The sequence below is a fragment of the Lagopus muta genome, chromosome 4 (assembly GCF_023343835.1).
Source record: "Lagopus muta isolate bLagMut1 chromosome 4, bLagMut1 primary, whole genome shotgun sequence".
NCBI lineage: Eukaryota > Metazoa > Chordata > Aves > Galliformes > Phasianidae > Lagopus > Lagopus muta.
Genome location: NC_064436.1, coordinates 18,489,599 through 18,515,024, shown reverse-complemented (window position 1 = coordinate 18,515,024; position 25,426 = coordinate 18,489,599). Strand labels below are relative to the sequence as shown.

General features: G+C 43.7%; 1 long non-coding RNA gene across 18 annotated transcripts; it reads right to left on the bottom strand.

Moving 5' to 3' along the window:
• Positions 1-400: 400 nt before the first annotated feature.
• LOC125692582 (uncharacterized) lies at positions 401-8,991 on the bottom strand. 18 transcript variants are annotated; one of them, XR_007376749.1, is made up of 9 exons: positions 8,315-8,991; positions 6,644-7,465; positions 6,431-6,514; positions 5,594-6,063; positions 5,015-5,311; positions 4,683-4,801; positions 4,108-4,288; positions 2,064-2,582; positions 401-1,835 (listed from the first exon to the last, which is right to left on the bottom strand). It is a non-coding gene; the product is annotated as an uncharacterized LOC125692582 (long non-coding RNA). The 18 variants fall into 18 exon arrangements; XR_007376762.1 differs by lacking the exon at positions 8,315-8,991 and having other exon boundaries at positions 2,064-2,372; positions 2,544-2,582; positions 6,644-8,301; XR_007376763.1 differs by lacking the exon at positions 8,315-8,991 and having other exon boundaries at positions 2,064-2,372; positions 2,544-2,582; positions 4,221-4,288; positions 6,644-8,301.
• Between the last annotated feature and the right edge of the window lie 16,435 nt (positions 8,992-25,426).

The following is a 25,426-nucleotide window of genomic DNA, read 5'->3' as shown; positions in this document are numbered from 1 at the left end:
TAAGTAATGTACTGGCAAGGAAACTTAAGAAATGGCAGCTGCATTGTGTATGAAATTTGGTAATGTGATTGCAGAGAAACTTGTTAGCAGAAGCTCAAGAAAAGGAGTCTATTAATCTATTTTCTATTAATGTTTACCCTAATGGTAGTGGGCACAGCTGAACACATGGAGAAAAGCATAGAGGGAAACGAGGATGGAAAGTAGTGTTAAATCCCAGCATTCCAGCAACGCTGAAATACAGGGACAGAAATTAAAATACTTCTTACAATCTTAAAATAATATTCTGCAATCCTAGTTCATCTTCATATTGATAACCAAAGATCAGTGAGTTCTTCAACCTTGCATTTTATAAACAGAACAGACCAACCAGGCATAGAGAAACAAAGCTCTGACACTGCTGTAGTAGCTTGTAGTAAAAAATTTAATATGGCAGAAGGGGAAGTAGAGAACTACAGTGATCACATAAGCATTACAAAGCACGATCGTTCTACATTCTTTGATGAGTCAAGTAAGCATATTTCTATACAAGGTATTATCTTGACCAAGGTTCAGCTTTGATTTCCTTTTGTAGCCAGGATTTTATGCAGCAAACATACCCAAACCAACTTGAAAGCATCTGTAGTGTAACAATAGAATATAACAGTAATAGCAATATAATAACTAGTATTACAAATTGTGAAAAACAGTTAACTAAACTTGTCATTACTGATTATATATTAAATAATTTAACAGTAAAAATCCCTTTTTTTTTTTAAAACATTATCTGATTTAAGTACGGAATCATTTGTTCTGGAGAGATGCCTAAGGGCCATCTAGCCCCACTCTCATCCAGTCGAGCAGGCCACCAACAGCTGGATAGTATCACTCTGTCCGCTCTGGCCTTTTGTCATTTGTTCTCCTGGAAGAAACACACAGCCGTAGTCTAATGTATACAGTGGTCTTGTCACTTATAAAAAACTGGAAAAACAATCATTGCACAAAGTTGTGACAAAAATTAATTCTCCTTGCATTCACTGGTGCTGAGAGGTGCAGTTGCCAGCCATGCTGCTACTTTTCAGTGTTTCAAAAGGGTTTGTGCTTTGGGAATTAAGCTCATGGAGTGATAGCAAGCTGTGACAGCTATGAGACCACTCTTGAATAACTTCAGTTTCTGGAGTAAGACCAGTCAGGAGCCCAACAGGTTGAAGTACTTCACAAGACATCTGTTTTCTGTAGCAAACTCTGGAAGTAGTAGTGATAAAATCTACAGTTGAGAAAGTACTTGCAGCAGGGGCTCTTGGCATAGAAGGAAGGCTCTCTTTGCTGTTGTAGCTTTAGGAAGTCAGAAACTAATCAAATGCATATACAGGAACTTGCTTTTACAACAAAATGATCACCTACTTTTTTTAAAAAAGGGAATGTAACCTCTCCTCAGGCAATTATCTAAGTGCTGAGCAGCACCAGCCCTCTTTCACATAACACAGTGAAAGAAGCCGCTGAGATGACAGTCATAGCACTTTCTTTTCCCAGAAAAGGAATCCTGAAGTTATCTGATCCGTCAGCCTTGACATCAGATACCTCTTCAGCAGCTGATGAAGTTGCTCAGGGCTTTAGTCTGCTGAAATTCCAGTCTCCCCAGGTAACCCCATAGCTTTCTCCCTGTCCCACAACCGGACAGCGCAGGAGGAGGTGAGAAAATAACACCTGCTGTACTGGGCTCTGCTTTTTCCTTTTCCGAGCTTCCTGAGGTTCCCCCAGCTTGGCGTCAAGTTCCTTTTAAATGGCAGCTTCACCCTCTGGCAGCGCAACTGTTATGGCTTTATGTGCTACAGGCCATTTTGAGAGACTGAGGGGCACTGGCAAAATTAGAACACAGTAGCATGAAGTGTCCAAGGTGACTGAACCAGAGTAGTGGTTCTTATGCAGGTCAGAATGGAAAAGGGAGCATTGCTTTTTGTACGCCATTGCTACAGTAAAGCGAGCATAGGGCGGCCGAAGCGGCAGCTCTTGGGCAAAAGCCGCATTTAAAGATGATTGCAGAAGAGGCCGCCGCTCAAACCTCCAGCAAAGCAAAGAGCGCTTACCTGGAACCGGCAGAGCAGCAGCAGCGAGCCGCTTCCAAACCGCAGGCTGGGTCTGGGGTATTTCCTGTCCTAGAGGCATAGGACTCGCTCCCCTCGAGCAGAAACAATAAGAGATCAGCAAACAGTCTTCTGGGGAACGCAGTAAAAAACGCAGTAAAGAAAAGAACCGGAGCATTAACTCAGCTACTTGCCTTTTTTTAATCGCCCGCAGGCACGAATTTAAAAAGAAGTTTACTTGCAGAGGGTGAAAGGCCATTTCCTTCTCTTTACCAGCCCACGGTAAGACACATCTTACAGTCAGGTAAGATACTTTTAGTTGGAGATACTTTTAGTTAGTTTTCTAGTAAATCAATTTTTCTTCAACTGTAATTCTAAGCTAACCAATAATAGTCTTACATTCAGAAATAGCGGGAAGCTTACCGGTAATCCCATGAAAAACTAACTTACATACAATAATTACAGCAGAGGAACTGCACTTACTCTGCTTTCAGAGGCGTTCTTGTGCTTGCTCAAAGACACCTGCAGATGAATTTTCAATTTTCAACTTTCTGTGAAATTTTTTAATTTTCACAGAACCCTTCTAAGAAGGCCAAGTGTTTTGCAAGCATTTTTATTTTGTTTTAATGCATTAGTCGGACTTATCAGGGCTTCAAGCATTGGGTTTCCAATACATAAAGCCATAGAGCAGCAAACTTACACTAACTTTAAAGCACTACTTTCAGTTCCAGAAGCAGCCACCACCATCCAGGAGCCACCACCAGCACTCAGGTATCCCCGCTCCCATCAGGGGGGCCCGCAGAGGCCAGGGGGGTGAGGCAGGAGGGAGGCCCCGAGGGGCAGGGAGCAGGGGGAAGAAGGGGGGAGGAGGGAGGGCGGCCCCGGGGGGCAGGGAGGCCCCCAGAGGCCGGGGGGCAGGGAGGAAGGAGGGAGGGCGGCCCCGGGGGGGGGCGGGGGAAAGAGGGGGGAGGAGGGAGGAGGGAGAGCGGCGCGGGGGGGGCGGGCCGCCACATGACGAAACCCACCCCCCCTCCAAAAAAAAAAAAAAAAATATATCTCTTTAGAGATAGTGCAAATTTCGTGGTCTAGCAAACAAAAAAAATCGAAAAACACCCCCCCCCCCCCCCCCCAAACAGTCAGTTACCCCACCACAAACCACAGCCAAAACTAGAATGACCACAGGGCAAACGAGACCAAAAAAAAAAACCAGAAACAAAGACAACTACCAAAACTAAGATCACCACAAGACAAAAAAAGGAGAACCAGAAACCAACTACAAAATACAATCTTAACAAAACAAGACAGCAAAAAAAAAAAAACCAAGATGCAAGACAACTACCAAAAACAGCAAAACTAAGATAGCCACAAGACAAAAGAGAACCAGAAACCAAGACAACTACAAAACACACTCAACAGAAAACAACACAGCCAAAAAAAACCAAGAGGCAAGACAACTACCACAAAGCACAGCCCAAAACCACCAAAACTAAGATTGCCACAAGACAAAAAAGAACCAAAAACCAACTACAAAATACAATCAACAGAAAACAAGACAGCCAAAAAAAAAAACAACCAAAATGCAAGACAACTACCAAAACTAAGATCACCACAAGACAAAAAAAAAGAACCAGAAACCAAGATAACTACAAAACACAATCTCAACAGAAAGCAAGACAGCCAAAAAAAAGACACAACTATCACAGCCCCCAAAAAACCCACAAAATACAATCTCTCCAGCAAACAAGACAGCCAAAAAAAAAAACCAAGATGCCAAGACACAGCTACCACAAAGCACACCCCCCCCCAAAAAACCAAGATGACCACAAGCTCAACAGCAAAGACAGAAAAAAAAAAAAACCAAAAACCACAACTAAGATGACTGCAAAATACAATCTCTCCAGCAAACGAGACAGACAAAAAAAAAAAAAGCCACCACAAACCAAAACCAAGATACCGATACAATCTCTCCACCTACAGTGAACAAGACGACTACCGCAATGCTGATGCACCAATACAAGCCATCTTTCGCTATGCTAACTTACAACACCTTACTAAAACAAGGCGCTCCTTCCTCCACCGCTTCCAAACAAACAGCTTTCATTTAACATTGCTTCGCTTAAGAAAAACACTGGAAAAATAGACCAAAACCGTAACGCTTACTTGACAGCCTCGTCCAACCGGAGGCGCTGCGACGCTGATGGGGCGGGACGCCCGTTACCGTACTTGGGCTGAAAGAAAACAAAAGACGAATCGGTAAGAGACGCCGCAACTCCAGCGAGCTGCTCTAAGATATTCTCCACCCCAAAAAACCTAACCGAGACGAGTTCGTGACATCTCAGTCTAGAAATAACCGTACTAACAAACCCGTCCCAGGAAGAGCAAGCTGCCTTCCTGTGGGGGATGTATTGCTCGCCGGTATCGGCCTCGAACAGCCCCTTCGTGCGTTTAAGGAGCGCCGAGCAAACCCGCTACAAAACAAACGACTGACTCGCCAGTTGCTTGCGAGTCAGGACGCGCACCGAGCGCGGGAACGGCGGTTTCAGCCGCGACTGTAACAAAACAAAAACAAGTTCGCAGGGCTCGACGGGGTCCCAGGAAAGGTCACAATAGTCTCACAGCTACCTCTCCTTCAGGGCGGCCGCCGGTCGCTCCCTGCTCGCTCCCGTGCCTCGCGGCTCTTCAACGACTTCCGCGAGGGCAGGGCTGGTGGCCTTCCTCGACGTCGTCGACTGCACCGCAACCTGCAAATCACAGAGACGGCTCAGGGATGCAGGGCCCCCGAGAGGCCACCGGAGAAGACGCAGCGATCTGGCACCCGGACCCTGAACTCCCACCGTAAGGGCGGTCGCGCTACGCACGCTGTGCTCGCCGTGCTTCCCGATTCGTCAACCCCGTGCCTCCACGAGGAGCGCGCTATCGGGGCTGCGAAGGAAGCGCGACGCCGCACAGCCCACCTGCGCGCCTCCGACCGCAAGAGCCGAGTCTGTCTTCCGACGCCCGGCTTACGACTCCATCCCGAGGGCGCTCCGCGCTCGCCTCGCTCTCCGGGTCCATCTGCGCTTTAACGCCACCGGCATCCTCCCGCTGGCCCCAAACCTGCGGAAAGACAACGGCGGCGCCGGCAGCCCTGAGGCCGGGTGGCTCCAGTTCCCGGGCGCCTGCCTTCTCTTTGTGAAGGAGACTACTCACAGCGAGGATCGGCCACCGTCTCGCGCCCTCTCCGGGGCTGATCCTTGCTTCTAGAGGTCCTGCTGCAGCCCACCCCGGCAGGAGGAGAAGATAACAGGAGAAAAAACAAACGAACTCGTTTGTAAGCAGCCCTTGTACGGCTTCTCATTCCCAGCAGACTGAGAGCTGGACCAAGCAGCGCTGCCCCTTCCCAGTCACCTTCGTCGCTCAGAGTAGGAAGTAGCCTGAAAGCACCCACTCACCCCCCCACAGCCTTCCTCCCAAGGAGGAAAGTGGGAGCAGAGCAGAAGCACCGTGGAGACTTCAATAAAAGCAAAGGGAGCCCACCAGTGGCCCTGCATTACCTCCAAAGCAGGCAGGATGTGAGCACATAAGCAGCCACGTGCGCTAGCTGGAGGGAAGGGAAAAAAAAAAAAAAAAGAAAAAAGGAAAAGCAGAACCATAATATTATGACAAACTCATGCTGGCTAACAAAAAAAAAAAAAAAAAAAAAAAAAAAAAAAAGCAAGGTCAGGGCCTGGCAGCCTGGCAGCACCGTCCCTGTGCAAGCCTTGAAAAGCAGGGTAACTGCCTGGCAGCTTCTTGCTAGCGACAGGGAGCTCCGGGAGAAACCGGCAGAGGCTAAAAAGCTTTGGCCGGGTCCTGCCCCGGGCTCCGACTGAGTACGGCTGCGCCCAGACCATCCCAGCCTCACAGCACCTGGAGGTCATTTCTTCAGTAGCACTGATGGGCCTCGTTAGGGCCAAGCAGGGAGCATCCAGGCAAGGATGTCCCCTCGGGCATCTAGGCTTGCAGCAGGATGGATGTCTTCTTCCTGTGAAGAATACGGTGGGAAAAATAAAGAAAACAAAGTGAAGGAGGAATGATTCAGGATGAAGCTGCTGCCAGCAGACGGGGCTGCGGCACCCGCATCGCACCCCTGGGGTGACTCCGAGCACCCTGAAACTGTGTTTGGCCTCAGGGAGCTGAGCAGCAGCCCTGTGCTGATCCACCCCCCCCAAAAAAAAACCGTAGTGGGAGCTGAACAGCAGCGCCATGCTGAAGCTGAACAGCAGGGGGAACCCGACAGTTGTCCCTCATCGGCCCCGGAAAAGCCGGGTGGGAGCCCGGCAGCCTTCTAACGGAGGCGCGGGATACCCGGAAGCCCCGGTGCGTGTCGTCCCTGAGCCCCCGGCACTCACAGCCTCCGTAGTTTCCCTGGCGGCGAAGCTGCTCACGGGCTTCCATTGATCCTTGCTGTAAAAGGTGCCACTGCAGTTCTCACACTGCGACAGATAAAGAAAAACAAAACAGGAACTTAGACAAAACAAACAAACAAACAACCCTCAAGTTTAAAACCAAACAATCAACCTGAACAGGAACCCACAAGGACAGCATCTTGCAACACTTCTTACCTAAGCAGCACCAGCGCTGGGCTTGAGGGCACAGCCTCATCCTGATTGCCTCTCCATTGAGGCGAGTAGGAGGAACTGCAGCACCCACAACCTTAGAGTTGTGCTTTGCCTCAAGAAATAAAGCAGCAATCCTGAGCCAACCCCCCCCAAACCAAGAAGAAGTAGAAACCAGATGAGAGTACCATGATGACCCCCCCCCCCAAAAGAAAGGAGAACCCAGCTGCAGTTCTAAGCCAGAACCACAAAAAAGCAGGTAGAGAGCCCAGCAGCCTCTCAGTAGACACAGAGAACCACAAAAGTTCCCCCTATAGCTCTCAGGAGCCTCCAGTGAGGGTTTAAAAGGCTTTGAGGCAGGCCCTGCCCAGGGCTCCCAACAAGGCACAGCTGTGCCCCGGCAGCCCGGCCCCACAGCACCTGCTTCGTTAGCACAGGTGGGTCTCGTTAGGGCCATACTGGGATACTGACTACCTAGTTGGTTGCTTCTGCTCTCTCAGCTCTTGAAAATGATAGTTGGCTCTTTGCTTCTCAGGCAAGAGGTTCTTTGGATTTACATTGAGTTTTTTCATTTAATTAGAAAAAAAAAAAAAAAAATGAACCAGTCGCTGAAGAGTCCAATCCTAAGATACGAAGGGACCATTTGGAATAATCAGTAGTGACCTTCAGACAGCATAGATGATGTTGTCCGACACAGCTGCATCGCGTAGCTCCCTTCCTCACAATAAGTCTCGCTAAAACAGCAGACCCCGATCTCGCTCCGAGTTTGTGTGCCGAGTGACTGATCCGGTTTTGCTAGACAGTGCAGCCTAACAAAACCTGTGTAGCCTAAGAAAAGGCATCATTAGGTGAGTTTTGCTCCAGAAGCAAAGCAAACAAAGCAAGAGCTGAAAAGAACCAAAAATGTATCAAGCTGACAAAAAGACATCGGTGGGAAGTGAAAGACAATAGAAACAATGATAACAGCATTGTCGCGTGCTTTTGTTACACGACCAATTGCGGATGCACTGCGCAGTCAGAAGTATTTCAGATTGCTGTGTATATGTCACAATCACTTCTTTACAAATATGTAGATCCTCGCCCACAAAAGCTTTTTTTTTTTTTTTCAGTGCAACAATTCTAGATCAAATGGTTTCCATTTCAACGGCTCAAAGAAAATAGCGCAATCCAGAAATAGTATTAACATCCATGATTGCTCTGGCGGGGATTACTGAAGCGCAGTCATTCTGGCATTTATCAGTATGCAATCTTCATTTCCATAGTCATCTGAATTGGTCTTACTCTGTCTTAACTCGGCCTGACATAGACTATTTGCAAAACTAAGTATAAAGCTGAGTAATCTGGGACAATAGTTAAAATAGACACTTACATAGATGCTAGAACTAAACAGCAAATGCCTTTTTTTTTTTTTTAATAAGTTTATCTGGTATGAAACTGCTATAACTAACTTCTTTTGAACATTTCCCTGTGGTTTTGTGCATTGTATCGCCAGTCACTGAATCTGAGGCTTTGGTATAAACATAAATTCTCCTCATTGAATGTTCACAGCTCCAGTGAAGATCAGTCCCGGGACACGCGAAGCGTTGTCCAGTAGGGAGCCTACCTGGAACAGCTGAAATAAAAACTTTTCATTTTCCTGCAATGCCAAAGCCATACATTGCAGAAAAAAACACCTACACCATGTCAGAATGTACGTTTTCACTTGCCCATTCCCCTTGTCCTAGCAAACCGGCACATCTGTCAGACCAGAGGCTGCAGAACAAGGCGTGCAGCAGAGCGCCCCGGGGACCTGTGTGGATTTTGGTGCTTGCTGCCAGACTCCCCAATGTTGCAAAATGAGGCCTTTGGCCACACTGCAGTTGTAAATAAGTTGGAGCCGGGAGGAAAACACCAGAACTGCTCAATGTGCATATGCTGGGGTATGTCAATTTTAGGAGAGTGGTGATGAGAAATACAACAAAAGGCAGGATCAGCCCTTCCAGGCAGCTCAGGTTATTTCAACATTGCAAAATACTTCAGGAAATGGGCAATTTTTTTCTACTAAAGCTTGGGGAAAAAAAAGGAAAAAAGAAAAAAGAAAAAAAGACAGAGCCCACTGATCACACGGCTTTGTTTCTTTCCTTGGCAATTCGGAAGCAGTTGCTGACTCAGTGGCTGGATTTTGTCTGGGAATTCACTGCATCTCCTCGGTGGCTTTCCCCTGTGCTCGCTCCCTCCAGCCACTTGTGTGTTGATATCCAAACCACGCAGCCCGTTTATGACTACCAGCGAAATTAGTCATCTCAAGGTTTCCTTAATAACAGAGTTTGTTTCTGTGGTTACGTGGACTTTTAAAAGAAATTATTGGCATTCAACTGAAGCAGTAGCTGCCTGAGTCTGGCTGTTACTGGGGCTACTACTGGCTCCTATGATATGGAAGTCATTTCTTTTTTAACTCTGCAACACACATGTCCCAGGTTCAAGAAATCCCAGCACTCAGGACCCCATCAGAATGTGCTACTTTACAGACAGTTAACGACTTTTACCTTATGCCTGTTAACTAATGTTAACATATTACTTTGTCAAAGTTGTCACTTAACTTGAAAAGCCACTTTTCTCCCTGAACTTCTTTCAAGACAGCAGTCATATCCCCCTCAGCTCCTTTCTGCTGGATTTAACAGACAGATGAAGTTTATTTTCATAAGAGAAACTTGTCATCTTTTTTCCCTTCATATCCTCTCATTCCAAATCTTTTGCTTTGCCCACAAATAGTGAGAAATACACAGTGGTCCAGGTGACACATCCTCATTGCGTCACCTAAAATAAATGATAGTGTTTATTTACAGCATCTGCAGGGAAATCCTCTTCCCCTGCAGGCCTTCTCATGGCTGCATCCAACAGATTAATGCACCCATTTCTCTTTCCTGTCTTCAGTTCACCCAACTGAGAGGAGCCGCTAACAGCTTTGCTGTGTTCGGGTCGTGGTCACCAGACAGGGCTGGCTGGGCTCCAGCTCCCTTTCAAGAGAGGTGGACTTGGCCATTTTGCTTCAGTCCTAGTGGCTCAAAACTTTCCATTATAAGTTGCTGTTTTTGTTTGTTTTGCGTGGACCAAACTCAAATGTGTTCAGTATCACATTTTCCTCACTTGCAGACTGCTCGAAGTTGTGGGTTTTTTTCCCCTCCATCTCAGAAAATGGGAATCATTTGTTTCTGAGGGCACGCCTGTGGAAAATTAGTTGTTAACATTAAATTCTTCCATCCGTTTCTTTGAAGAGCTTTACCCCCCGCTTACAGTGGAAAGAAACCTAAAATTTTGCAAGTAAACCCTCTCAGAAGGCATCTTTTGCTGTCCCCATGAAAATCTACCCAAACGTAGACTCACATAAACTTCTGAAAATTCCACTTGTTTGCTTCCACAAGCACATGTCTCATGCTGCTCTGCGGAGGCTGGGCTTGCACCTTGGGTGGAGAGAAAAGCCTGGGACCTGTTGCCCTGAGGACAACTTACTGCTGGTAATGGCAGAAGTGACAGCCCGTCTCCGTCCTCCTCCCATTGCCTGTGTCTTTACTCATTCAGTCCAGCACAAGATCCTGAGATTGACAGGGGTCTTCTGACGCTTTGCCTTAAGGAGGTGAGCACATCTGACTCTTGCAATGAAAATAGTTGCATGATACCTATGCCCAAATAAGGAGTAAAAATGTTTCAGAGTGGAAGTCCTGTATGCCCCGAGGAAATTTTCCCTCAGGAAGTTACACCTTGATGTATTGGCACCAGGACTGACCACAGGCAGACAGATTCGTAGAATCATAGAATGCCTTGGGTTGGAAGGGACCTCAGGGATCAACAAGCTCCAAGCCGCCTGCTGAATGCAGAGCCACCCACTTCCGTAGGGGAGGTGCTCCAGCCCTCCGATCATCTTCGTGGCCCTCCTCTGAACTCTCCCCAACAGCTCCTCATCTTTCTTGTACGGGGGCCCCAGACCTGGACACAGTACTTCAGACGGAGCCTCGCTAGGGCAGAGAAGACAGGGACAATCACCATCCTGCCTTCTGGCAACCCCTCTTCTGGTGGAGCCCAGGATGCCATTGGCCTTCCATGCTGCAAGGGCACACTGCTGGCTCACGTTAAGTTTTTCATCCATCTTCTTTGTTGATTTTCCCCTGGAGCCTCAGAGCCTCACGACTCTGCATTTTCTTAAATACATTGCCCTCAAGAGCCTGTGGAACAGTTATCCGGTGGGAATTGCTTCTGAGTGGGCTGTTGATATTTAAGCCTGTGAAGGTTGAATGTTTTGGGCCCTGGGAACACAGACTGCTTTTAAAGGCTGATAGTCCAAAGAAATATAATTGTGCTACATTTATTTTATGGTCGTAATGATGTATGGTTTCTGAATTTTTTTTTACTAATGCAGAATTTCTTTGCTGATGAAAGGGAAGATGTGGGAAATGCGCTACCTTAGACCAAGATCTTTCATACGATTAGACTTCCCTTCAAATAAAACTCGGGAGTGATCACTAGGATAGCAGAGACTGATCTATTTTGAATAGCTTCTGTATATAGCATCTGTCTTTGTGACTGTTAATGCTCTTGGTACAAAGGGTTAATTTAGTCCTAAAAGGATTATAGATCTGCAGGAGGGCCTATAATTAGTAAAATATTTGATGAGCCGGTACAGACCTTAAAACAAATTTTTCTCTGAAGCATGTGGAAGTATCACCACTTCCAGTACAGGAGAAAAGCAGAACTTCAGCTTCATGAGCAAAACATTTTGTTGACTGGCTGAATCGGCCTTATCTCCTGTAACTAACACAGAAGGCTGGAGAACGATAAAACTCCAGGGGAAAGGCTCCTTAAAACAAAACAAAACAAAAAATTCTTTTCAGTAAGGAGAGTCAATAACTAGATGTGATACTTGAAGAGAAGTCCATCCTGTGTCGGTACGGAAGATGCGAAAGACTCTTTAGCAGCTGAGAACAGCAATGTTCTCAGCTTTCAGTCTCAGTTCTCTTTGGCCCTGGAACAGCAAAGACAGGTATGCCTTGCAGGAAGCAGGAAGGTGGGGTTCTGGCCAAAGTGCTGGAAGACTGTGATGTAAGGTCTTGTGGATCCTGGTAGGGGAAAAGCAAGGACACTATTGCTGAAGTCTGGAAAGTGTTTGTGGGCCAGATGAAGCATCTACATATAAAAAGTTCATCTGGCCAGAGCAGTAGGATCTAAAAATTAGGTCTGTATACCAAAAAAAGGTGATTGTCCACAAAATGACCTCTGCCAGCGATGTAAATCTTGTGTGTGCGCTTCACTTTGTTCTCACTGCTGCTGCCTTGCCTTGTTTTGAGTTTTGAAAGCAGTTATATCCTTATGCTAATTCCCCAATAAAAAACAAATAAAAATGCCAATACGAATAGGCAGAGCATGTCAGTGAAATCCTGACTAAACGTGAGTTTTTCTCCCAGCGATATTCATCTTGGGACTTATCTTAGAAATGCATTCTTTCCTTCTATGATTTTATGTGTATATATGTGTGTGTGTGTGTGTGTGTAATTTAGTATGTTCAGCTCCTTGAAATCAGTGGCGTGACAGTAATAAGCCTTTAAAATGAGGATGGGGACTTTGCAGTTGAGCTCAGGAAACTCTCACTGCTCCTAAGGGACTCTGAGGCAGTGATCGTGAGGGATACTGACAAGCATGCGGATGAGCTGGGAGCTCTGGCAGAGCAGGTGGGGTGAGGAAATGTAGAAATAGACATAGAGGGATAAATGGGAGGGAGAGAGGAAGGAAAGTCAGTCATACCCTGGGATTTGGAGGTGGTGACAAGAAAACTATATTTGCTGTGACTGTAACTAGTGAGCTGCTGGGACATCTGTCATCCCTACTTTTCAGCTCGATGGAAAATACTGGTAGGGCTTCAAAGTCGTATTCCCTTTTCAAAATGAAATCATCAAATAGCTGTTTCAGGAAGGATCGTTGTCCACTTTAATCCCATGCATGATCTTTGCCTTTTGCCCTTGGTTTGTTAATTCACTCAGCTGTTTTGTGCACATTTATCAGACATGTAAGAGCCAGGCCAGCGTTTCTCATCCTTATCAAGGATGATACTTTGAGCTCTAAAGAAATGTACATGGGCAAAAGGCTTGAGATTTGTACATTGTATTAGCTGTTTCTAAAGCGTTAAAATCAGTGGTGCTTTATAGCCCTGTTGTGAACAGGGAAATATAGACTTTTAACTGATGGAGACATTTACCTGCAATGAAATGAGTTATGAAACCATTAGCATGTTTCTTTATCACAGGACACTGTTGGGAAATTCATTAACAGTTAACTCCCGGTTAAGTGGCAGGTCAGGCAGACAAACCGAGGATTCAATGTAAAGGTCTGTTACCTCTTGCAACAACCTTAGGTACGACTGCTCAGCTGGAGTGCTAGCATAAATCAGCAAGGTCTTGTCAATGTGCTTCCCCTGCTGCGATGTGGGAAAGACAGCATATTGTGATCTCAGGAGATACAAGACTGGTCAGCAGTTGCTCCGATGAGTACTACCAAAGCAAATGACTATTCTGTGTGAATAAGTACAAACTCCCCGTGCATCCACATTAAAATAACTAAGCAATCGGCAGTAAAATATGACTATGGCACGTAGGGAAAATAGTGGCTGTATTTCAAGTGTTCGTGGAAAGGGTGTAGATTTATGATAATTCCTTACAGAAAGGCTAAATAAAAAAAGAGGCCAAATGTTTACAAGTAAATTATGTTGCTTGGGAAAAGTATTAGCAACTCATTAAAATACCGGAGAAAAAGTAGTCTACTTTGCATCTTACCAGATCATGTCTAAAAGCATGCAGAGTTTGTGTTGCATTGAATCACTTGTGTTTTGGAGATGAAGGAAAGGCCTAAAAAGGTACAGCTCTAAAATAAAGAAGAAAGCTCAGCACCTTCCTAACAAATGGCTGCAAATGTTCAGCTTTTACCAAATCCTTTAATTCCACAAGCTAGGCTACTAAACGCTGGCAGTCAGTGCTTTGATTCCAGTTAGATCTAGCAGTTGGCACGCAGATAAAACTCCTGCTTTACTTGGAGAGTGTTTGTGCAGAAACAGAAAAGTCATTTAAAAGTTTTCCCGTTTGCCAGTCGTTTCCTTCTCTGGACATCTTCTTAGGATGAGTGGACCTTGTATGGTGGCGTTGCTGGGCAAGGAATTGCTTTTCCTTGTTAAATGTTCTAGAATGGATTCTACAGGTGGCCCAGTTGCCTCTATGTGGCAAAGTACCTAATAAATTCCTAAGCATTTTGCCTAAATAAAGGCAGGAGAAAGGGGCCCGTAATGAGAGTTCCACCATTCAGGCAAAAACTCAATCCCTAGGTCGCTTGTATCCACACTGTCACTTGAAGGGTTAAATGTTAAGTCCCTCAGTGGCATCCAGAACTGTTTCAGAAAGACCAGGTTCCACCGCAGCCCAGCAGGGAACTGACTTTGAATTGCTGCTGATCAAATTGAGGCAATCTGTGATCCTTTCCTGCTTCTGCTGGGAAGTTCACAAGGCATGTCATGAAAGGTTATCAGTGTAACTGAACCGGGAGCCGTTGCAGGATGAAACCAGTCAATTTCAAGTAGAAGGACAAAAGGTCAGAGAACTGCAAACCCAATACTGCCACCAGCATCTTGAGTTACAAGGTTACGGTACAGGGGAAAGAGGGGGATGAGGCGTAGCCTAGTAAACACTCAGGCAACTCTCAAAAATAGAAAGTGACATGAATCCCAATGGCAGAAATATGAAGCTACTGTACAGTACATGTTCACCTGCCATTATCACTTACATACGCTGAGAGGGAGGTCAACTGGCTCCAAACTCCTCTCTGAAGCTGAGAGATATTTTTAAACAAAGCTAATGCATTGAATTCAAATTAATCTGGCAGCAGTAGAGACTACTTGTGAGAGTATTTTAGAAAAGCTTCATTTTGGATAACCATACTTTGTGGTCATTTGGGTTATATCAGTGTTGATCCAGCAGTATACATTCAAGTACAACTTAGTATGGAAATTAAAGCTTTCCATCTGATCCTATTTTTGGTTAAACTACTGCATATTTCCCTTTCATCTGCAGTAGGCCAGAAACCAACTCTTCAAGCAACTGCTTTCAGTCCCCATTCTGTGCTTTTAAGAAAACCTTTAAAGTGTAGTTCATTCCTAGTGAAAACCCCTCGGTATCTTTGATTCTTGTTTCTCTCATCTAGTACTGCATCAGCAACAATGTGCTGGAGACTGTTGTTTGCTATGGTCGTAGATTGTAGGTGTGAGATTTATACTGCTATTACAAGTTGTCTTGAAAACAAATAATGCAGGCGTAAATAGTAACACAGCAAGAACATAGGCTAGAAAGTCTCAGTTTACATTTGACAAGAGAAGAGAAGTCAAATGAAGAAGCTTGGCCGAAGGTATTATTAACTGTTAACTTGTGCAAGCCAGAACCTGAGTTGTATCCAGCTATGCTTCTGAGTAAGCGCAGTGTGCTGGGTTAGTTGGAGTGCCAGGACCTCTTCAGTGCATGTCAACATTGAAACAAGCTGTAAAAAAGCAGGCTCTATTTTACAAATAGCTCCAAGGCTTTCAAAACTTAGGAAATCTCCTGAAATCTCTAATCAGACACAACTTTGTTGAAATCTCTGCTTGCAGAGTGAAAAGGTCAGTCTCTGTATTTAAGTTTTACTCTCTTACGCACACTGGACTTGCAAAATCTAGTGAAAAACGTTGAATCCAATAGTTCAAACAAATGTGTTTGTTGGACAGGACGATTTTTGGAACAAAATGTAATTGCCAAACATAGCCAGTGTAGTCACAATGGAACAAATCAAGTGGAGGGGTGAGGATCTCATTCAAAGACTCCTGTACAGAACAGCATTTCTATACTTGCTCTTTCTGTCCATGTCTCAATCTTACATGTTTCCAGTTGCAAGCTTTTGGAACTGTTGTGATCAGAAACTTTAATGGTGGTTTTTTGTTGGTTTTTTTTTTCCTCATGTATTTATTTTTTTTCATATAAATAGCCATATATGAAATATGTTCTTATGTATTTGCATTAAGGCAGTTAGCCTGGAGACACAGTTGAGAAGGGGATTACAGTTAGTGTTGGTTACAGTAAGTACAGCTTTGAGCAGATAGGTAGAACCGTAGAATTGCTCAGGTTGGAGAAGATCTTACGGATCGCCGAGTCCAACCGCAACCCAACCATACTATCCCCACTCTAACAATAACGATGTTGGTGTTGTTTGGAAGCTGGAGTTGGAAAGATGAGTTGAACGCCAGCAGTGGGAAACTGTACCTTAAGACTCCACGTAACAAAGGCTGCATTGAGTACTTGTTTGTGAAGAATAGGGGACGAGATCACAGCAGGGTGGTTTTTCTGGAGTCTGAAAAAAATGGGCACAATTTAACAGTAAGATGAGCAGTCAGTACAGAACACGTCCTGGTAAAAACTCATCTATAGTTACCTCAATATTTATATCTCTGCTACAATCATGCCAAACTTTTCCACACTGCTTATCAATTTCCTCAGTCAACAGAGACAAAACATATGTTTAGAACATGCACTGATTCATTTTGGCCTTTTTTTTTATTTTTTATTTTTATTTTTTTATCATTATTGAATAACTTCCTGACTGTGTTAATAGTAACTAACTACAAATGATTACTTATGGTTGCTGTCATATGTCCTACCAGGTTTCTCAAGGTTCACTGAGAAATTAAACATCAAACAAACAGCAAAAAAGATTGCAATAGCTAAATGCAACAAACTAAACAATAATTTATGGGGATTCACAGAATAATGCTATTACCTCTGAGGGGTGTTTCTGCTAACCTTTGCTCCCTTTGTTCTATGATTAACCCAAATTATGCATAATCTGGGAAAGGAGCCAGTTTTGGGGGGTTATAAATTCCATTCAATTCATGTAAATGGACCAAGTGGATCAAAAGCTTATTTGTCTTGAACAGCACAGGCACATCACAGATGCTTTGCAGTCCCAACGTGGTGGTTTGAGAAAATCTGATTCAGGGAGAGGAAGAACAAAGAGCAGTGTCACTCATTGTAGGCCATTTTTGCACACAGAATCACAGAATCACAGAATTGTAGGGGTTGGAAAGGACCTCCAGAGATCATCGAGTCCAACCCCCCTGACAAAGCAGGTTCCCTACACCAGGTAGGGAACACCAGGTTTTTGTACTTGTTCCTAACTGTGTACTAACTATATGCTTGAAAAAAACAAGCAGATTTCCATATAAATTTAGGGAATCCAAGTAATATATAGTGATTATTGCACATCCTTATTGTTGGTTTTCCTTATACTGAGGGTGTTTGCACTGTACAAATAAAGAAGCAACCTACTTAGAGCTTAGAAAATACCCTCTGTATTTTCTGTATCTTTCAGCCACTCATCCTTCCTGGTCACAGAGAGACACACAGTATTAATTCTATACTTCTATAACTCTGTATTTGTATGGCCACTAATTCTATAAACCTACTAGAATGTTATACCATTTCCTATGAATGCCTATGAAAGTTTCTGTGATGGTTTTCTCCTCTCTTTAAAGAAGTTTATGAAGAGCTTTCAGTGGACAGCAGACACAAGTTGGCCTGCAAACTCATGTGGCTCTTTGGGTGGTTGTGGTAATTTGTCAGTTGGGTGAGCGGTGCCTGCAGGGGGAGAGGATGTGATCCTTTGGAACAGTGCTGGGAGGTGGTAATGCGTTTTGATACAAAAGGCACCCCCCACAGCCTCTGCATGGATTTGGCAAGAGGTGTGTGGGGTTGAGGAAGTAAGGCTTAGCCTAGTGCTCCAGCCACATTCAACAATTTAGAGGAAGATTTTTCCTCTGCCAAACTGCCAACAGGTCTGTGCAATATCAGTTCTAAGTTTAACAGATGAAGCAATTCATTTTGGAACGCTTTTTCAACCAAAAGTCTGTTTCAAACATGTAAGTTTTAGATGTATTCCTTGAAAGTGTGTGGGGACAGATATTGTCACTTTGGCCGTGGCCATGAGACAGAACGATGTCTTCTGAAGGATGTTTTCTGAAGTGACATCACTGAAAAGCATGGAATATTCCCAGAAAGTAGAAGACAAATGAATATTTGAATGCGTTACTCATTTTTTAAAACAGCTGCTGAGTACTATAGATCTTAATTCACTGTTTGATTATTGATGCTTGGCAAAGAATGAACCAAGTGGATTTTACAAAATGCTTATACTTAATACAAGTCATACAAACCAACTAACTTTACTCTAAAGCCTTCTCCAGCAAAAGAACATGACAGTATATCTGCTATTTGCCTTTTTGCTTCTCTGTTAATTAAAGAAAACTACTAAGAATTGATGCAGAAAGCGATCATCTTTCAGTGCCATTGTGAATTCTCCTCTGTCTTCTCACCTTTTGAAATGTGACCGGTTACGGTTATGGTGAAGGTGAAATTCTGTTGTGTGCAGGTTGAGGACTCTGAGGACTGCTGCTAGAGCTGTGTTGCCCAAAAGCTTTGTGGATGTCTCGATGGCAGATCAGGAAAGCATGTGGTGCACTGCTTAACAGCCTGTGACACCTCTTTCTCTCTTTAGTGTGCCAACATAATGTTGAGAAGCTGTATTCCACTGGTCTCGTGGAGCTCTGGTGGTAGGAAACAGAAGAGCCCACGAGAAATGCAGAGGTGATGCTTAAGCGGTAGAGGCTGAGAATGTGTGGAGGGCAAGAGGTGACAAGAGTGAGGCTTTCACTCTCTGTTTAGAGAAAGTACACTCGAGTACCTAGCGAACAAGCTACTGTACTCCTCTCTCAATTGATGCTGCCAGCAGAGGGGAGCTGTGGTGGGTGAGTAGGGCCTTCTGAAAACAGAAGTCTGAGAAGATGTGGGATGCAAAGGAGAATTCCTTTTTCGAGACAAATGGTAAACATGATTTCTCAGACGTGCTTGAAATTGCTTGCATTAACTAGAAATGAATACCAGGAATGAAGTGGGACAGCATGATGCTTGTTTACAAGTCAAGTTGCCAACTCTTTGGGCCGGCTTGTTTAATTTGTGTTGATTCTTGCCTTTTATGGTACATTAGTTCAAGACAGTGTATGCGTGCTGGCGGAAACCGTTGGGTTGTGAGTCTGTACTTCAGGCTATTTATGCACTTGAGGGTAAAAGCACTCTGTAAATTCACACTTTGTGTTTTCTGGAGTCGTTTAAATGCATGAGACTGTGGATACCGGCGCATGAATAAAGACACTCACCCAAGACTGCTGTAGCTTTGCTGAAGCTGATAGTGCCTCTCTACTTTACACCAGCTGGAGATATGATCCATGCTGGCAAATTTGTTACAGCTGATGAGCAAAAACAGAAGCCTGGTTTATTCTTTCATGTGGAAAAGACTGTGTGGCTCTGCTATTTTCATGCGTGTTTACGGATGGACACACCTACTTTTTGTCTCTTTTCTCTGCTGGTTGCTCCAAGCCATTGAAATGCTCAAATGCCTGAGGAAATATGCTTCCATGCCCTTTAAAAAAGAGCAGCACGTGGAAGCAAGGAATCCAAGCAGGATAGGTGTTAAGACATTTTCTCTTCAACATTTATAAGCGAGATAGATAGTCTTTCTTAATCTGAAAACCTCCTTTCTTTCCAACTGACCCTCATACACGTTGCAAAGACCAGTCTGGCCTCCTGTCCTTATTTGCTGTCCTCCTGCTTGGGATTTATTATGCTCTGGCTATACACAGGCACTTTCTCATGAAATAAACGATAGGACATACAGTTACTTGAAATGTATTGCAGTGGCTCCGTATCCCTTCCACAGAGGGTTTCAAGTGTTCATGCGCTACTTAAATATTGCAACAGTTGTTACACACTGAGCTCTTAGGTATCTTAAAATGCCTTGTTCTGTGCCAGCCATTGTATATGCATTTCATTTGCTGAAGCCACATGTACTCTTGCTAGAGACACCGTCTGCTTCTTTTTCTAATTTTCTTTTCAGTGGCATTTTTGGGTTTTGTCTGCAACGGCACTCTTTGTCAGCTGAATCTCAGGGCTGCCTAAATCCTGGTAACAGTGGTTTGCAGTTACAGCCTTGCCAGAGCAGTGGGTGCCTCTGCTGGGCATCCGTACGGTGCTGGTATCTAACTCACCACCATCCAGCACCAGATACAGAGTCTGCTCACTTGTGGAGCATCCTGGAGCCACCGTTAGGTGCAGAAGAGCTGATTTCACTTGACTGAGTTTCTACCAAATGTGTGCGAGTGTATAGAGTTTATAAACTCCGTGCTATCTGCAGCAGGACAGTTTATGCTTAATCTGCTGTAACATCTGTAAAAATGAAGTTTCCCTTTTTCTCCCCTCTATCACTTCCAAAAATTTGACAGTCTGGAACCTGCAGGGTGAATCTGTACTGTATCAGCTCTGCATGGCTTGTGGCCATGCTGTTTTTGATCTGGCAGTAGCCAGCCTAAATCTGTCTCATCAAATCCTGGCCTCAGGTTGTGCTTTGTGATCAGGAGCACGGTATGGAAAACTGGGTTTCCTGTCTGTCTAGCTGAAGGCAGAATGCGAACACCAGTGCTGTTCAGAATACCTAATTTTAGGACAGTCAGAAACATGGCCAAGGAAAAGAAATAAAGGGGACCCTCGATGGTGTGGAGTCATCTGTTGCCACTGCTTTTTTAAAAATATGTATTTGTGTGTAATTGTTTTGATGGGCATTCTAAAAAGCAAGAATGGCCCCAGGTACACGCGAATATTTCCTTTGTGCCTTTATGAGCCCCCTTGGAAAAGATTGATGTTTTGTTTCTCTGAGGACTAGAAGTCACCGTGTAAGCAGTTGTGGTACTGGAGAAAAGGGTGTCAGTTATCTCGCTTGCAGGTGGAATGCTTCACAAGCTGCCTAAAGAGCCACTGACTGCTAGTGGCGTCACTGCGCTGTTTGGAGGCTCTGGCAGAGTGCGGTGACCAAAATCTTGTGCAAGACTGTAGAGCTCTCTGGATATAATGTTAGCAACTGCTATGGTGATTCGTTGTGCAGCTAGAGTGGCAAAGCTGATCCTCTCCATTCCCCTTGCAGAGTTACTGAGAAAGAGTTGGATTGTGCAAACAACAGATCTTGAGTACTGGGGTCCTGAGATGCTGAACCTAAAAGTACAACCAGAAGCCTTCCATGGCCAGAGATCATTAGTTCCAATATTTGTTGTAGAATTCAAGGATACTTGCAGGAATTAACCAATAAAAAAGTTCTCCAGAATACTGCATTTTCCTACTCCCTCTGTTCTTACTGAAGAGCTGAATTAAGCATATGCCAAAAAGTCTACTGAAAAGGAGAGAACAGTGAAAGACAAATATTGAATTCGAGTACTTCTTAAAAAAGAACTCGGCTCTGGTTGTGTCTCATCTCAAATTCTATCTTTCAGAGTGGATTAATCAAAAGTGGAACACGGCAGACTGATTCCAGAGCAGGCTTTCACGCTGCAAGTTATTCAGCAGTAGCTACTGCAGTGCATGGCTACTCTTTCCTGGGCAGAATTAACTTTGGAGTGCAGACAAGCCTTTTCATTAGCCATGAGTGAATTGCAAAAGCATTTAATAAAGGCAGTGAGTTAAAAAAATCTATAACGGCATTCTTAGTTCATAAACATTTCTGAGCTGGCAATGAAGAACTATTTTCCAAGCAATAGGGAACCTTGTCAATTCTCCTGTGACAGTGTTTTCCCAAGTATTTAAACAAGCACCATTGAAATGCCTGATCTGAAGAATCAGCAGTTTGGGGAGTGCTTGAAACTTAAATAATACTCATAGCATTACAAGTGTAATTTATTCCTGAGCAGCTTACTGAGACAAACAAATGTTCATGGCTTCCCTAAGGGAATTACAAAGGAACTGCCAAAGACCTAAGCCTGCATATCCTCATTTGCCTGGACTGTGGTCATCACTAACTTCATTGCCGCAGGTTCTCCCTTTGGTGTGTGTTAGTGCAGGTCTTTAAAGCTAAAGGAAAATGGACTTATCTGTGCATTTTGTATCAGGTTTCAAATCGGTACCCAGTTTGTCATTGACGTTTCAATGGGAATTGCACTTCCTTATTCAAAGGATGAATTTTGGCAGCTTCTCCTTTAATTAATCCTTTCAACTTAAATCATCAGCAGTACTGTTTGACTCTGCGTGCAAGATTTCTGGGCAACTACTCAAAACTTACTAAGCAATAATCTTTTTTGATTAATCATTCACTGCAAACAGGTTACATAAATGGACTGATAACAGAGTCATGGGACTCTTTTTTTCCACTAGCATTTTGAAAATGACTTCAAAAAGTTTTTAAAAGCTTAGCAGTGCAAAATTAATGTTTCTGCTGCTGTGAGAAGCAAACACTTTTTTTTTTTTTTTCCCTGCTTTAAACTGGTGAAGTTAGATCTCCCTGAGTCACTGGTGCGTCTCTTACCCTTTAAGACAGATCATAGCTTGGTAAAAGCTTGGGTACTGAAGGAATGATGTGTGGCACTGCTATGTACGCTGCTGACTAGCAGAGACTGCCGCTGTTTGTTCTCATGTTGTTCTCATGTTGTGTTCTTCCTCCTTCTTGTTTTAGTTTCCTGTTTGCTTCTTCCTGAGTCAATCTGGCCAGCCCACGTCACCCCTTCTCCTTGCGAGTGATCTGCTCGTCAGGCCTCCGGTTTGCTTGCCACATACCTTTGTGCTTGAGCGGCCTGCTGCAAGCCTTGTTCAGCAGTCTGGAACTGTGTTTGTTCTGTGAGGAGACATTACATGTGAAGCAGTATTCATTTAGAGGAGGTAAAAAATAGAGTGATGGAAAGTGCAGGTGTTCCACACTGTAAAAACAAACACTGTATGTGGGCAAGCCATTGAGTTACTTATTGTGTAAGTATAAAGCACTTTTAATTCAACTGAGGCTAGTCTGGCAAAACAGGAAAGAGAAAGTAGCCTTTCTTGAAGTAATATACCATTCAGCAAGCATATGAGGGTTGTTACCTGACATGCCAGAAGTTCTGCTTTGACTTCCAGACCGCCAGCAATTCACTTGGGGATCTGGTTAAAACAAGGCAACAAGAGGACAGTCTGTGAAGAGACCCACAGAAAGGGAAAGGGGAGCTAGTTGCACCCATTTCTCTCCAGGCACTTTTTGGGGAATGTAAGAAGGGAAACAAGCAGAGAGGTGATTTTTTTTTTTCCTTTAGATATTTTTTTTTCCATGTCCTTTGATGCCCGTGGAAACACCTTTTTCCATAACAGCAGTAAGCTTAGGTATTCTTAAATGCTTTGTCTGCAGTTAGTAGCCTCTGTCTAAGCCCCACGTTCTCTTCAGAAAATGTCTTTTGTTCTATTTCTCAAAAGTGCATAAAACAGTGATTCCATTGCACACTGAATGCATTTTCTGAACATAACTTATTGCCTCACACTTATTGCCTCACAAATGTTTTGCAATGCGTATGTATACGTGTTTCTGTATGTTTGTGTGTACATAAAGAGATACGTATCTCTACACGCCCCTACGATTTCATACACATACTATTTACACATCTGTGTCAGAATAAACTTTTTTACACATGACCTAGCCAACATTGGAAGTCATTTTTTCACTGCAACCTCACCGCCTGTAGCAGTGCCCTCATTTGGCTGTGAGTTAAGAAAGAGGCATCAAATGCTGCAGTCATTTTTGCATACATGCCTAAGCTGAAAGGGAATCTGGTCCTGTCTCATACACACCTATAGGACTCATCTGTACTATAATGCTGATCTTTGAAGGTAAATGTGCAAAGTGTATTCCGTTCGTAGAGCCTAATTTCCTTATGGTTTCCTTCATGTTATTTAGTGCAATCAGTCTATACCTTTACTGCACATAGTAAGGCTTATTTAGTTGACAAAACCACATTCAAGTAGGGACGAAAATGAAGCAACTGTAAATAAATAAATTGAACGAACTGTACTCCGTGACTTGCAGTCCTGTACTATTGGGGATTATGCCTCACAAAGTGATTAACCTTTACAAACCATAACAAAGATTGTTATTGCTGCCTTAGCAGGTGGGAGTAGAGATGTGAAGATGCTAAGTCACTTGCTGATCTGTGTAATGAGTCCACAGCTAATCTGGATCCATGATATTTGTCCGGGCTTTCTGCATTGTCAGTCATATAAGACTTAGCAACGTTTAGTGAGCAACAGAGAGAAAATTTTGTGTTCTTCCCCCTACGCTTCCCTTTCTTCTTTTTTTTCTTCATTCCAAATTGTTGTTGATATATGTTATGTTATGTCGATATATGATATGTTAATATCAGAGCAGAGGTTACCCCGACATATGAGAATGGCAGTGAGCAGAGGTGTGAGACTGGAGGTTGTTTTTCCTAGTACAGATTGGTCTTCAGTTGTGTAGCTCAGTGAAGGCTTTAAACTTTTGAAGTGCAGTATCTAGGATCTTCATTTAGACCCAGATGTGTTTCCTTATGAAATATCAACCTGAAAGGCCCTTCCGAGTAGACTTCTCTCATGACTGAAGCCTGCAGTAATAACGTGACAAAGTCCAGCCATGCTGTGGGTAAGTGGCAAATGCAAAAATACAGTTTGTCTTTTCTCATTCTGAATCTGATGCCTTTTCTGCTGACCCATAGGGATCAATGTTTCAAGTGGGAAAACATAAATGTTTATAGGTAGGATAGATAGAGAAATTCTGTCACAACATTTGGCCTTGCTGTCCTTTGCATAAGTCTTCTGCCAGAGCTTGGTCGGCAACAACATGGGCCAGGTTCAGACTGCAGAGGGACAATAATAAAACTCTTGCTCAAGTCATCACCTGGAAGATTAAATGAACCTTTGTGCTGCTATGAGAAATCTGCTTGCTTGCAAGCATTAGTCAGTTCTGAATTGTTACATTAAACGGAGGAAAAACCAAAGTAGATCAAAATGCTTGCATACAATATGCTTATACAATACAATACAATTGTACAATACTTAACCATGTGGTGTAATGAATATAATTCCACGGAAATCCCAGTCCTGTGGGACTTTGCTAGTGCATGACCGAGCACAACTTCTTTAAGTCTCTGCTTCTCCAGCTCTTAGCTTAGAGTAACTGCAACATTTAGTATTCAGAGGATGCCTAAACATCCTGTTCCTCATTCTGCAAGAGACATTTGAACAGCTTTGTTTTCTTGTAGAAATGCTTTTATAAAGAGTGTTTTCAAATTCTGCATTTAGGCTCTAGTTTTTGCACACTGGTGCTGAAAGAGGTGGTTTTTAGATGAGGGTGTACCATTTTACTGCCTTAAAAATGAAATGCCTCCATTCAGTAATATTCTTTAAAACAAAGACTAAAAAAGAGAAAAAAAGAACAAACAACAAATGCATTGGATGTTGTAACCTGACATGTGTAAAATAATTATATCTGAGGCTTGTCTGATTACTCCTTTCATTCATCTCCCTTTTTTCACTGGATATCATCAGAGGTTGCTTCTTCTGAGGGTATAGATGTGGACCTTTGCTGTCTTGAATATATTGTGTTATCATCTGTCAGGCTTACATCACTGAAGATTGTAAATATATTTTGTGATAAGACTTTTTTGTATGTCTGGAAAACCATATGCCTAGAAAGCACAGACAAAATATGACACTGCATGATATGGAGAAAATAAGTATGAAGAGATTCTGAATGAAACTGGCCATTTGCAGTCTGACTGGGCTTTTGGGTCTCCTCCTCCTCTCCTCCTTTTTAGATTTTAACCACCCAAACTGGTCAGATTGCTGTGATTCGGATTTCTTGTTGACATACTTGGCTTTTTCTTTTTTTGCTCTG